Here is a 15,746-nt window from a genome sequence, read left to right on the forward strand (position 1 = left end):
TTGACATACAAAATAGCCTGTAAGACCACATCCCCCACGTACCATGCCATATCCACCTCATCTGGAATTAACAAGTCTCCTCGTAGATACATGTATGACATCAACATGGTATTTGGCGTGATAGAATCTTCAAACACCATCCTGACTACCTCTGTCAACAACTCAGCAGACCAAGCCCCACTCCATCCATCCTCTGGAAGAGGTAAATCCATCGTGGAAAGCTTCATATAGAAGACCAACTTCTGCAAGTGGTAGTGGACAAAGAAAGAATGGTCTGGTGGAACATGTTCCTGAAACTGCTCAAATGTAGACCATAACAAGTCCATTCTGGACTGCAATCTTTCCACTTTATCTTGGAATAGAGGGCACAAAGTAGCCTGTCTCTGAAGAGCAGCCAAGTCCTACTGTGAAAGAGAAGGAATCAAGGGAACATTAGGGCTCGGAGGAACAGAGTGTGACTTCGCCAGTTGATCTTGCAACTGCTTGATTTGAGAGGCTTGGGATACCACTGTGTCATTAGCAGTCTGTAAAGCTGAAAGTTTGTCATCTAAGATAGCTTGGAACTCCTGTGCTTCTCTGGACATCCTCTCCTTCTCCTCGGAAAGGCTAGTAACCTGTGAGTGAGCCTCTAGTAACTGGATCTTCAAAGAAGAGATCTCATCGCTTTGGGTGGCAACCAGTTGGGTTTGCTGTTCCATTTGCTTAAGCAAATCTGCTAGGGTATCCTTAGCAGAAGCTAACTCAGATGTTGCCTTATGCAACTGGTCCTTAGACTGCATGAGTTCTTCATAAAAAGACGCGTACAGCTGTTGAACACAGGTTGTCACTGACAACTCAATGGAACTCTGAATATCTTTACAGAGGAAAGGAATTGCATCTCCTAAGACTAGACTGTTCAGGGAGGGAATTGATATCTCCAATGATCCTTCTCGATGTGCTCTGAACAGGTTATTACAAGTGAGATACCCAGGGAGATCACTGCCAGAGGTAGCAGGAATGGGTACTGAAGGAAGTACTGAAGGAGCTTTATCCGCGACCCTCTTCAAGCGTTTGCGCTGTATGACCAGGGGAGGCGGAGAATCATCATCCTCTATGTCAATGGGTTCTGACTCATCTGAAGGTGGAGGAGGAGGTACTGGATTTGATGGAAGAGGTGGAGGCACAGTCTTCGGTAAACCTGAATAGGTCAAGAAGGCAGACAAATATGATCCATATGTGACATTGGTAACATTACCCCTGGTGACTTTGACAAAATGCTGATCCATTTTAGTGAGGAGGTGAATCAATAGCAACTCCTTTCAACACCATCTTGGAAGCTGTAAAAAGCTCTTTGGACAAGTACTGGGATGGCGTTTTGGCAGGCATAAACCTGTCCTGGAGAAACTGACAGATCGTCTTCCATACGTGATCAGTGATCATAGAAAAGGAAACTCCTGAAGAGTTGATCACCTTCTTAACATCCAGCATTTCCCTTGTCTGCTTTTCAACAGCTTTAGAATCTCTTCATTAGAGAAAAGCTGACGAGTGGTCACAAAAGGTTCACCTTTGAAGGGAAGAGACAGAGCCTTCCCTAAGCCTCGAGGCGTCAAAGTCATAGAAATTCCCTGGACTAGTCCTGTCTTCTTGCTATAAGAGGCCAGAAACTCATCACATAACGACGGATCCTCTGGAAGCAGGGGAAAAGAAGTAGCCACAAAAGTAGCAAGGCCCGCCTTCGTGAGAGGCTCAAAAGTAAGTAGGGAAGAGTAATCCCTACTAACTAATGGGACGTACTGGATAGGGGGAGGAGCATGAGAAGGCGCCATTCAGATGGTTACACACACCACAAACACAGACAATCAAGGAGAATGCCTGCAAAGCAACAGACAAAAAACCAAGGATAAGAGAACAACCAAAACAATAAAACGTGACTCGACCAACTAACCCCAAGCAAACCACATCCTAGAAAAAATTCGACATGACCTTGAGACATATGCGACCGAAAGCTTCATGTTATGCATAAGACAAACACCCAGAACCCCGTAGCAGGCAATAAAAGAAAAAACTGCATACCGTACCCGTAACCGTAACAAAGACAGAAAACCAAAACAAGAACACATCCGACACATATTAAGACTACATCGTTGATAGAACTCTAAGGACGGCGCATACCCATCCCATGAAACGGTTCATTAAAAAGGGGAAGTAAGTGCAGTGAGGGGGGATTAATTTAATGAAGGGTTGATTTTAATAAATTATTAAGAAATGGGAAAAGTTTTATTAAGTGATAAACCTTAGTAAGAAAACAACGGTTCTTTATTATAAATTAAATTACCAATTATTAGGTGAAGCGGTGCATTAATTCGAATCCCGGACTTCGATACCCAGACTGGGTCTCTAAATGCAAGTTCATTGATTACAAATTAAGGTGATGTGGAGCGCTTTTTTGCCAGTGCGTGCTCATGTGACGGCTGGTTCATTTTAATTAAAAGTTAAAGTGCCTCTGTAGCGTACGTAGCGCGTGCTAAGTGAACGGCGGGTTTATTTTAATTAAAAAGTATGTGTGTGTTGAGCGCGAATGCGCATGCTATGGTGGTGTGTAGGTTGCAGTTGTGTTAAATATGGGATGGTTTGTTTGTGGGTTTTTTTTTTCTTTTCTGTTTCGTGGTTAGTATTGATTTTTATATTAACCGTGGATTTTGGGGGAGCATGTGTTTTTTGTGTATTAAAAAAAATGAATAAAAGGGAAATACCTGGTAGTGGGTGTATGAAAATGCAAATAATGCGCTCTCCTCAATCCAAAAATATCTGGATTTTTGTTCTAGACGGTTAGTTGGTGTGTGGAGGAAAAATGTGTTGTTTATATTGTTTTTTTTTTGTTTAAAATTTGCGAGGAAGTTAGGTGTGAAAGGAAATATTATAACAGCTAAGAAAAATATGCCAAAGATAAATAAAAATGGTAAGGGAAGTGTGAGGAAATTTTCAGAAATTAATTTGGAATTTTTAAAGCAATTTGAATGAATGTTAAGCATATTTTTGGGTTTTTGGAAAGATGTTGGAATTTAAAAAAAAAGCAAAAATAATTGTTCTGAAATTTACAGGGTTAGAAAAATATGGCCATGGGTTGCAAAAATAAAGGAAAAGTTTGCTAGATGGTTCTGGAGTTTTGTTTTGTTTTTTTTTTTCCAGAATTGAAAGGAGTTTTTAATGATTTGTTTTGTATTTTTCAATGTTTGTGTATTTTGTGTTTTGTGTGTGTTTTTTGTTTTTTGGGTAATGTTGAATAAATTGGGAAAATAGGGAATTGTATGGAATTGTGGAATAAGAAATTGCAGACTATAAATATATATATATAATGGTGGAAAAAGGTATCAGTAATTTTGAATAAAATTTCAAAATGTTTGTCAAATTCATTTATGATGATTTTTTTAAAATTTAAGTGTGTTTAATGGAGGTGTGGATGTTTAAAAAAAATGATATTCGAGATGTCAAAAGGAATACCCGGACACGCGTGACAGCTGCGCATGCATGAACCAGCACACACCACTTCAATCAGCAAATTCAAACGCGCGTCCCACGCGTAAACATCAGGTAAAAGATACTCCTGCGCTAACAATACACATACAGTGGCGCGCACACGAACGACTGTCGGGGGGAGGGGAGGTGAAGCCAACGAGGATTGGGGGGAAAGCTGGTTAAGGGGGGTGGGGTGCGAATGGGTTGGAGAGATGGTGATGGGAGGAATGAGGGGTAGAAAGGGAGGGGGGTTAGTGGTGTGTGAAAGGGGTTTTGGGGGTGTGTGGGTATAGGTGGGAAGGAAGGGGTGTGAGGTGGGAAAGGGGTTTAGTGGGGGGTGAATGGGGGTGGTGGGTTGGAATGGGTGGGAAGGGGTGGGTTAATGGGTGGGAAAGGGGGCTTAGGGAGAGGGGTGTGTGTGAGGTGGTGTGGGGGGGTGGGAAAAGGGGGGACAGGGGGGTTAGTGGAGGACACATGGAGGAGGAAGGAGGTCAACGGCGTGACAGAGGCGGCGGCTCATCAGTAGTCACACGGGGGCGCCACGTGGCAAAGGCGGGTGTTAGAGGGCGACGGCGAGGAGGGGCAGCGGGCATTGGTGGGCAGGCTGGCGGCTCGTTAGCAAAGGGTGAGCGAGAGGGGCAACGGGCGTTGTCGGGCAGGACGGCGGCTCGTCAGCAAAGGGCGAGCGAGAGGGGCAGCGGGCGTTCTTTGCTGAGTGAGAGGGGCACTGCGGCGTTGTTGGGCAGGACGGGGGCTGACGAGGAAGGAGGCGGCCGACGAGGGTGTCCAGGAGGCTAGCCGGACAGCGGAACAGGCGGCCCGGGCCTGCTGCAAGGCGGCGACGGTGGAGGCCGGCGAGGAGGGGCAGCGTGGGAGGTGAGGCCACTGGACGGCCGGGGCGACGAGGGGGCTGGACAGGGAGGGAGAGGAAGGAGGGGAAGGAGAGAGAAGGAAGGAGGAGAGAAGGAGAAGAAGAGGAGAAGGGGGGCACGCAGGAGAGGAGAAGTAGTTAGGGCGGGGAGGGGGGTCGGGATAGGGGAGGGATAAGGCAAGGTGGGATGGGGGAAATGGGGGGGGAGGGGCCCAAGGGGAAAGGGTAGGGGTAGGTAGGTAGGGTATAGGGGGGGTAGGGAAAGGTGGGAAATGGGCGGGAGGGGGAAAGGTGGGAAGGGGAAGGGTTAATGGGCAGGGGCCCATGCAAGGGGCGTACCCCCTTGTCCCGCGCGCGTGCGCGGGGCGAGGGTAAAAAAATTTGCCGTGACGGGATTGAATGGGAGCCGGAACGTCGCGACGGGGAACGAGGAGGCGATCGAGGCGCGTTCACGCGCAAGGCAGGCGCGCGAGAAAACACATAAAAATAAAGAAAATTTAATAACTCCCAATCCGGACGTCAAAACGAAATAGCATAAAAACAAAAAATGGGCAGGACGACAGGGGGAAAACATGGAAAATATACGATGGAGGTTTTGGAGGAGATAAAGGGCGGTCACGTGCAAAAAACACAAAAAATGAACCAAAAAATGCAATTAAAAATTAATATCGGAAAATCCGTGCATCGAAATGAGGTGTAGAAAAAAGGAAAACTGTGCAGAAAGACGTGCCCGACAATCCTATCACATCAAAACATAATTCCGACTGAGATAAGACGCGTTCACATGGGAAAAACCCAAAAAACAAACTCAAAAATGGGATCGGAAATTAATATCGGACGAACCGTTCACCGGAATGACATGCAGTAAGAAGGAAAAATGTCCGCAGGAAGGAGTGGCATAGGGTTAGCATGTTAAACGGTAATTCCGGTGGAAGTAGGAGGGGTTCACATGCAAAAAACTCCAAAAATACGCCCAAAAACTCATTTAAAAATTAATAAGTAAAAAGCCGGAAGTCGAAAAAGGGTGGAGAAAAAAGGAAAAAGGTGGGGGAAGACACAAGGGACACGGCTGTCAAATCAAATTGAAATGCCGATGCAAATAGGGCAGGTTCACATGGAAAAATGTCAAAAAGACGTATGAAAAATGCGTAAAAAACCGGAAAATTAATATTGGACAAACCGTGTAGCGGAATGACTCGGAGTAAAAAGAGAAAATGTCAGGGGAAAAGTGATTGGCAGGGCTATGACATCAAATCATGGTTCCGAAGCAAGAAAAGCACATTCATATGGAAAACCGGCTAATTGGCGCAAAATGCTTCAAAAATTAATAACACAAAAACTGTGCACCGGAACAGGGGTAGGTAAAAAGGAAAAATGGTTAGTTCAAAGGGAGGAACAGGGCTATAAGTTGGATTTGGACTTCAGTGAACGTAAGGTGCATTCACATGACAAGACCTTAAAATCAGGGAATGAAGGAAAACTGCAAGGGAACAGCCCCAAAGGTGGGTGGAACATAACCGGGTGGGTGGGAAGGGATCCCATTAGGGTAAAAGAAAGTCATGGCATACATGCATGAGCAAGGTAAGGCATATGCAGAGGATATACAATGTAGACGCGTAGGGACGCGTCCCCACACTTAAGACCTTAATGGATAGGGTTAACTGAGCAACAGGGACCTAGGACCACGTCACAGACCATCCACTAACGTCCCCACACTTAAAACATGAACGTCACGGAGAAACAGAAGTTGTAGGGTTAGAAAAACTTAGCCCATTTCATTAAGAAGCAAGGTTGAGTGTCGATGGCACGTCCAGTGTTGTTGTCGACTGCAGGAGGTACCAAGGCATCTTTACAGTGCACGTCCTTCATGGCAGGGACCACGCAGAAGCACCCAGGGAGGTAGCTGGTTGAAGAAATCGCAGGAAATCCGTCGATGATGAGGGATACTACACTCAACTTGCAGTCACTCAAATGGAATGAAAGAACAGTCACTCGCCCCATGATTAATATCACTCAAGGAAGAATGATTAAAACCCATATCTCATACCCGGTTGAGGAATCGACAAGGGGGAATGGTGTAGAAGGAGTACGCTAGGGTGCATATTTGATGGTGCAGTAGTGCGTCCAACCCGTCTGGCATAAGTGCAAGGAGGAAGGCAAGGGAGCCTTACAGTGCAGTGTACAGAACAAGGTGATGTATCTTGTGATGATGGCAAAGACCCATCCCGTGGGTGCATAGGGAAACGGGAACATACCTGACTCCAAGTGTCGTAACGTCCCTCAATCTCACCTCTCGATATTTGATTGAAGAAACTCCAGTCACACTCAACCTTCCCTCTGTCTCACTCTCTGTTGATAGATACAGGAGGGCAGCCTTTTCCTGAAACCCATTGATATAATCCTCACGGTCACTTGTGCAAAGGTTGTATGCCTTGTGCGCATTGGATGGTGCAATTGTGCGTCCCACCCTGTGTCGGCATACGGTGCAAGAAAGAAGGCCAGGGAGCCTTATGGTGCAGTGCACAGAAACAAATTGTGCTTTGTGCATTGAGAGGCCCACCATCCCGCGCGTGCAACACTTCATTCACACTTCTCACCTCTCATTTGATTTGAAGGGAAAAGACTGGTCTCTCACCCCCACCCTCTGTATCACGCTCTATCGATAATTATAGAGGGCAACCATACTCACTTCCCCATCTGGTTAGGATGAAAGCTCACGTCACTCGATTGGTTGTCGATGAAGATCGCGTCATCAGTTGTTGAAGAGGCGTACCCAGGGAGGTAGCCATCAAATTGAATGTTGTATTGGATAGGAACATGTCGTCTGCTAGAGGACAAGTAGACGCTTTGCAGAGAGACCCAGGACAGCGTACCAAGGGAGGTAGCTTCGGAATTGGATCCTGGGGATATCAATTAGTGAACCACTTTCTGGACTGCTGGGTGTTGCCACCTTTTCCACAGCCAGCTTCTCGCCCAAAGGTGTTTACCACCTTTTCTTGGAACGAGGCCTGCTATGATAGGGAATTGCTTCCTTTTCTCTCATAACAGATTTTTTTTTTCTTGTTTTCCCCTATTCCCGAGGGTGTTTCCACCTTTTCTCGAAGAATAGGTTGGCATGACAGGGACCTAAGCCCTTTTCTCCCATGACCGATATGTTTTCTTTTTTTTTTCTTTTTTTTCGTTTGTTTGTCTGTTTTTTTTTTCTTTCTCGTCGAATTGAGCAAGAGAATGGTAGAAAGACCATGTGTCAGAACCAACCTCGCCACTGTTGCTGGTGGAAAACAGAGGATAAGAGATCAAGGCTGGAAGGTAGGGTTGAGGGGACAGAGGGTTGTGTCCACTTTATCAGGAGTGGCTGAAGAACGGCTATCAGAAGTAGCATCATAAGAAGTACAGTGCCGTGCCAACGAGGGAAAGGATCAAGTGACCGTAATTGTCAAGATCCCCAAGGAGGGAAGTACTTCTTCAGGCGATATCCATTAATCAGAAAGGGATCATTAGAGGCATCCAAGGTCTGCACTTGGACAAAGCCATTAGGGTTGATGGCAAGTACCTTATAGGGGCCCATCCACCGCTGTTGGAGCTTGCCAGGAAACTTGCCAAAGCGTGAATCATAGGCTAGGACCAAATCACCTTCTTTGAACTCCTTGTGCTTGATGAAGCTGTCATGGTAAGCCTTGCGTCGAGCTTGCGTGGCTTCCATGCACTGGAGAGCCATCCTACGAATTTCGTCCAAACATTCCAAGTGCAGGAGATAGCGTTGCAGTGAATCATCGTCCCCCAAATGCTCTTTGATAGCCACTCTCAAAGAGGGTAGTTCCAATTCAACAGGAAAAACAACTTCTGTTCCATACACCAACTGGAAGGGTATCTGTCCTGTTGCTGCTTTATGGGAGGTTCTGTACGCCCAGAGGGCCTCTGTAAGTCGATCGTCCCAATCACGACGATGTGCGGCAATTGTTCTTGTCAGAATCGAGCAGAGGATGCGATTGGTGACTTCGACTTGGCCGTTGGCTCTGGGGTAATAAGGAGTGGACTTGCGATGGCGGATCTTATACAACTCTGTCAACTCTTCCATGACTTTGTTAAGGAAATGAGTGCCTCTGTCACTTACTAGCTCTAAGGGACTGCCAAAACGGGTGATGATATTCTCGTACATGAACAGGGCCACGCTGTTACCATCATCCCGCTTGAGGGCTTTAGCTTCACACCACTTTGTAACATAATCCGTACATACGAGGATGTATCGGTTCTGTTTCCTTCTGGTGGGAGGATCGATTGGACCTACGAAGTCGATGCCCCACTTCTCAAACAGCTTCAAAGGAAGAATAGGTTGTAGTGGCATGGCACTTGTCTTGGTGGGTTTCCCCATTCTTTGACAAGCATAACATCTTTTACAGTAATCATAGGCATCTTTGTGAATTGTAGGCCACCAATATCCTGCTAGTAAAGCCTTCCTGGCTGTAGCTTCTCCTGCAAAGTGACCTCCACATGGCTCGTCATGGCAAGCCTTCAGAACAATCCCAATCTCATTTCCTGCAACACATCTTCGGAGCACTTCATCTTTGCCTTTCTTATATAGTGCGCCACCTAGCAGGGTGTAGGGGGCTGATTCTAACATGAGCTTCTTCCTTTCCCGACTAGAAATACCAGGAGGATACTGTTGGGTTGCCAGCAGATTGGCAATGTTTGCATACCAAGGAGTTACAGTTTCTACCAAGAATAGGAAAGCATCAGGGAGGTCTGGATCATCCTGCTCCTCATCTGCAGTTTGTGAGATATGCGACACATGATCAGCCAGAACATGGGAACGACCAGGCTTAGTAATCACCTCAAAGTCGAACTCCTGAAATAGAAGGAGCCATCTCATCATTCGTCCTTTCACATCCGCTTTGTTCATCAGGAAGGATAGGGCCTCATGATCCACATAAAATTTAAAGTGGGTGGATAGGAGGTAATGGCGAAACTTTTCCAGGGCAAACACCATTGCCAAGCACTCCAGCTCTATCACTGTATAGTTCCGTTCCCTATCAGTGACTTTTCGGCTTGCATAATAGATCGGTTGATCCAACTTCGAGGAGCCCTTCTGGCAGAGGACAGCACCTAAACCTTCAATTGATGCATCATTGTGTACATGGAACTCTTTCGTCCAATCAGGAGGTTGCAGAATGGGTGCCTCTATCAGACACTGCTTCAGAGTGTGGAAGGCTTTGTCACATTCTTCCGTCCAAGTAAACTCTACATCTTTCCTCAGGAGCTTGTGCAAGGAGGTTGCCTTTGTTGCAAAATGGGCTATGAACCTTCTGTAGTAACCCACATGGCCTAAGAATCCCCTCAACTGTTTGAGGTTGGTAGGTGCTGTCAGAGCTGCAATCTTTTCGATCTTTGTAGGGTCTGTTGATATCCCTTGTGCAGAGACAATGTGGCCCAACATGACTCCAGAAGAGACCCCAAAGATGCATTTGTCGGGGTTGAGGGAAATCCCATACTCCCGGCATCGGTCAAAGCATTGTTCCAGGTGTTCCCAGTGTTTACGGATCAAACTATAGACACAGAAGTCATCCAAACATACCTCAATAAAGTCGTGCAGATGATTTTGAAATGCAGCCATCATGACTCACTGGAAAGTAGCAGGGGCATTGCAGAGCCCAAATGGCATCACTCGGTAAGCGTAGGTCCCCCATTCTGTGGTGAAGGTTATTTTGGATTGGTCCTCTTCTGCGATTTGGACTTGGTTGTATCTGCTGAATCCATCCAGAAGGGAATAAAGCTCATGTCCTGCCACTGTGTCCAACAGTTGGTCTGTGAAAGGGATAGGAAAGTGATCCTTCTTCATCTTGAAATTAAGCTTTCGAAAATCCACACATATTCGCATTTTGCCATTCTTCTTGGGTACAACCACGATGGGTGAAACCCATTCACTATTTGCCACTGGATAGATGAACTCGGCTTCCAGAAGCTTCAGCAGCTCCGCTTTCACCAATGTGGAATAATTCGGGTTCATTCGCAACCGCTGTCGTTGCCGTACTGGCTTGGCATCAGGCTCCAAGTCAATATGATGTTGACATATTGTGGGATCAATCCCCTTTAGGTCTTTGTAAGACCATGCAAACACGTCCAAATTTTCTTTCAACAAGTTGTACAAGGTTGACAACTCCTCTTCTGGAAGGCTGCTACCTATCTTCAAGTGGCGTTCAGTGCCTTCTGCATCCACAAAGATTAACTACCTTTCACCTTCTACTTCACGGATGAAGGTCCCACGGACTGCTTCTGGATACAGATCCGACTCTTTCAAGGGAGTGATGTCCTCTTCTGATATCCCACTAGAACCAACTTCTTCTTTTGGTGGAGACTTAGGTTGCTCCTTAAGATGTTGGAATGGGATTAGAGCCGTTTCGGGTTTGGTTTCAAAATTAATTACCTCTTGGCTTGAAGACTCCTCTTCTGAAGATGACACATCCAGGAACGTCACATAACAGGGACCCTCTGATGCCTGTTGGGTTGGTGGGATTGGTGCTTGTTGGCACGGTGCATCATCATCATCTTTCTTTGGCAAGGATGGGTGAGGATGGCATGAGCCACTGTTGAAAGACGGCTTGTTCTTCTTAATCCATTTCTTATAAAGATTTTGCATATGAGAGGATCCATTTATCAGACCAAATGGTACCATCACCATTCTGTCCCATAGCATGAGCTCATCTTCTGATGCTTCTGGAACTTCTTCTCCATATATATCCTCTTCAGGTGGAATAGACTCTTCTAGCTCACTTTCATAACCTTCTTCGTCCATATCATATCCATTCTCTTCTGCTTCTGTCTCTGCTTTTGTTTCTGTCTCTGCTTCTACTTCTGTTTCTGTTTCTGCTTCTGATTCTGCTTCTGTTTCTATTTCTGCTTCTGCTTCTGCTTCTGCTTCTGTTTCTGTAGGCGCTCTGTAACAGAAGAACAGATTCTCTGTTTCCTCTCATGCCTCTGTCTCTGCCTCTGCTATGGCCATGTAACAGGGAGAGCAGTACATCCATGCTTCTATCTCACTGTCAGAAGTGATTTCAGAAGTCATTCCTGGTTCAGGTAGGAAGTATTCGCCCATTGATAATGCCTTTGCATCTTTTGGAAGTCGGCTTACAGTATCCACTGTTAAGGAATGTGCTATTGTTTTCTTGGGAAGGATCTATTTGACAACATCTTCGTCTGCTGATGTTCCATCTGTAGCCTCATTAGGGGAGTCAAAAGATAATTCCAAGGAGGTGGATCCATGTCCTTTTTGAGAACCATATAGTTTCAGCACCACTTTGTTGGGTCCTCTACCCAAGGTCAAGGTTCCTTTGAACCAATCCGTCCTTGCTCGGGCTTCAAAAAGCCATGGTCTGCCCAGTAATAGAGGATAGGATGTGCCATAAGAGTTTGGCTTCACCACCAAATAGGTTAGCCAATAATCTTTTCCAGCCACTGTTGTCTTCACATATGGGAGAATGCCCAAAGGCTTGATTCTACTATGATCCGCCAGTCTGATGAGCCATTGGGTGGGTTGCACACCTTGTAGGCCTAGATCCTTCATTGTCACATCCGTCATAATGTTCACTGATGAACCTCCATCAATCAGTGCATTTGCAATGAAGCAGCCTTCTATCCACACGCCAGTCTCTAGAGTACCCGGATCTAGGAAAGCGTTAGCCACATCCACTTCTTTGACAGGCTCTGGAGCTTTATTGGACTTTGTTGCTGTTGAAGGAGCAATCCTTAAGCCACGTCTTCTTGTCAGTATACTTTTGAACCTTTTTCGGCAACTGGGAGACAACATCAATAATTGTCGGAATGTGAGGTTTGGTTTAAAGGTATCTAGATCTCTGACCAGATCGTATTCCTTAATAGGATCCACTGGCTTCTCTAATCGGTTAGGGAATGGGGCAACGCCCATTTTCATTTTCCCTCTTTCTTCCAACAGAGGCATCATGGGGACTTCTTCTGTCACTTGTGGCACTTCCTCTTCTTCTATCTCCTGGACCTCTGGTCCTGTCTCTGTAACTGTCTCTGTAACTCTCTGTGGCACTGTAGGGCTCTGTACGGCACTATCAGGCTTTGTTCTATTCTGTTCTTCTGGTGGAAGATTGAACTTCACCGTTCTGGCAGGAGGGTTGTTTTCTTTCTGGATAGGTGGTTCCTTCTGCTTTGCACGCGTGATGGCAGCAACTTCCAATTCCACTAAATTGGAGGTAGGCTCTTGAGCCTTGGCCGGACTATCAGTAGCATTGTTTTTCACTGGGGCTAGGCTTGGACAGTCTTTTACAGTGTGGCCTTCTCCTTTGCATCGACTGCATAAGGGCTTGTAATCCACTGACCTTTGAGGATTTGGACAATTTGGTGAGATGTGTCCCTTTTCTCCACATCTGTAACACTCCACTTCTGATCTCTGACCACCGCCAGACTGTCTTCCTCTGTAACTTTGAGAGGGAAATCTTCTGGGTCCAAAATTAGGACCAAACTCTCTAGGCTTGGGTCCAATATCCTGTGTTGTCATTTTGGATTCCCGCAAGTTGAATCTTGCATCTTCTTCCTTCCTTCTCCTATCATGCATCTCCTTCAGAGAGCAAATGTCCTCTGTATGGTTCTTCCGCAAACAGTAGGAACAGAAGGCCCTAGGAATAGTTGGTTTTCGTGTACATTCAGTGGCTAAATGGCCTGCTTGATGACACTTACCACACCAAGTATTTGACCGCATCACATCTCTTCCTGCTCCTGCAACGTTGGATATGCTAGCGGTATTCACTTTCAGCGTCTTTAGCTGCTCTGTAATCACACCCATCAACTCCTTTTTGATGTTTGCAACTGAGTTGGATAAGTAATCCTTCAAGCTTTCTCCTCCTAAGGCACTGGCAGGAGAGTTTTGAGGAGTCTCTGTAATCACTGCATAAACGGGTTGGGCTGGTATAGAGGGATCTCTATTCTGGTTCTGATTCAGAGCTCTTGTTTGAATTGTTGGCTGTTGGCTCCAGTTGGTAGGGTTCCACTGTTGCTGCTGATTTGGCATTGAGGAAATTGGTTGGGACCATTGTTGTTGTGGTTGAACCATCATTTGAGGCATGGATTGTGGCCATTGTGGATTTGGTGCACTGTACTGTGATACCAGGGGCATCTGTTGGTAGGGATAGGGAACAGTCCCAGGAACTGCATTGGGTGGATACATCATTCCTGGCATCAGAGGAGGTAGGACGCCTCTTCCTGAATTCATCGCTAATCTAGCTTCCACTTCATCATACAATCTTGCACCTTCTGTTGTTGCAGCTTGCAGGGTGGCTGGTCTTTGCAGCTCCACAAACTTACGGACTTCTGGTTGTAATCCTCTTAGAAACACCCCCTTCTGAATGCCATCATCTAGATTATGGTTAGTCCATCTCTTCAGGATGGATTCCATTCGTGAGACATAAGCTTCCACTCTTTCTCCAGAAGACTGACTTAGGTTCATAAATTCCTCCCTCATCCGCTCTTCAAAACCTTCACGCCTGAATTTAGTGAGGAAGGCCAACTTCAGGTCGTCCCATGTGCCAAAAGTTCCTGCTGCTTGTCTCTCATACTACTGAAACGCCGCACCCTTGAAAGTGGAGGGGAATATTGCCAACCAATGCTCAGGGGTTCTGGCATTGTTAGCCACACACGCTACCATAAACTCTGCTACATGAAGATCGGGGTCTTCATTGTACTCTCCCTTAAAAACTGGCAATGGGACTACATTCGCTAGCCTGTCATCAATATTTCCAGGATGAATTTGGCTTGGAAGTGGACCTCCAGCAGGAGGAGGAAGAGCTTGATGTGCCATTGGGACTTCTGTAAAGAGTTCCGCAAGGGCATCAAAGGCGGCTTCTGCTACGAGCTCATTCTCAGCCTTGATTTTTGCTTTCTCTCTTCTCATGTACCTCTGGACTCGTTCTAACGCTTGCCTCTTTATTGCGTCATTCATTAGAGGTGTGGCTTCACTATGTTGTTAGTGCTCCATAGAGGGTTAACATAAGGCTTCAGTCTCTGGAGGACTCTCTTGTCAACATTTCTTCTACTTCTTTCTTTTCAACGTCCCTAAATTCTGCTTTCATGCCACTGCACAGAGGAAGGTATTCGGTTTTGAAGGTGTCAAAATGCATACGTCTGAGCATTGTGGTGGTGCCATCATCATAGTAATGCCAACTTCTGATGGTTTCAACAGTGTATGTTGTGAAAAACACTCTGTCTACCAACTTCCAGTGGGTTGCTAATTGAACAAACAGAAGATTATTAGTGCACCAAGCATCCCATGTATCTTGCTGTTGAGCATCCACGAACAAATTCCAACTCTTTTCCTTCTTGTCTTTGTGAACCTCTACAGACCAAGACTCCTGAAGCTTCTTCACAATCTCCCACTTGATGTTGTCTAGAAACTTCTCAATGAATGCCAAATCTTCCATGGCTGGTCATTCTCTCTGTTTCTACTCTTCAGTTTATTCCCAAACAGTTTGCCACCAAGATGCAAGTTTCTGCTGCTTCAACAGGACGAGGAAACTGTCCACCACATAGAGCATGCATCATGATGGTGATGTGTTTCCGCCATTGTGGGATGAACTTCTTATGGAAAGTGGCTTTGATTATGAGAAATTCCAACTCTTCAGTGGAAGAAGGAACTTTACAAAAATCCATTGAATTTTTCTATTCTTGGCAATGCCATTTCCTTCATTTTCAGCCTCTTCTAGTGCTTGTTGATGGCAAGTTTCCTCGGCTGCACACCAAAAACATGGAGCCCCAAGAGGAACACCAAGGAAAAGGGAATTCTCTTGCAAGAAAATCTATCTTGTAACACCAACAAGCTTGTTTATCATGTTTCATATGATCACAATGAAGAAAAGAACACCAGGCACAACAAATCTTCATACAACATCATGTAGATCTCCCACGGTTTTGATAGAATCAATCATATTCTTCAATATCTTCACAAAATCCATCAATAGAACAAAGAAAGCAAAGGAATACACCATCTTTGAATGGAAATACATCACATAGTATTCATCTTCAATATCTTCATAGTCTTCTCTCTCAATCTATCATATACAATCACTCGGGTTGAGTAGAATTGGCTATCTCTGACTCTCTCTCTCTCTCTCTCTCTATCAATAATACATCATATCCTCACTACAATCTCTCAAAATCACTCTCAATAATACTTCTTAGGTCGTGGATACCCCTCCCAAGAGGTATGTCTGATGTGAAAAGTCACCAGAGCCACTACAGTGTCATTTCATAGCTCACTACTGTCACTTCACTCTAGTCTTCACTTGAGTCTTCAGCAGCTACTTCTTTCACTTCTTTCAGCTCTTTTGCACTTGTATTCACCTCTTTCCAAGGCTAGAAAACTTTCCCA

The sequence above is a fragment of the Lygodium microphyllum genome, chromosome 23, assembly GCF_053477565.2.
Source record: "Lygodium microphyllum isolate KBCC chromosome 23, Lygodium_microphyllum_v1.1.10, whole genome shotgun sequence".
Lineage (NCBI taxonomy): Eukaryota > Viridiplantae > Streptophyta > Polypodiopsida > Schizaeales > Lygodiaceae > Lygodium > Lygodium microphyllum.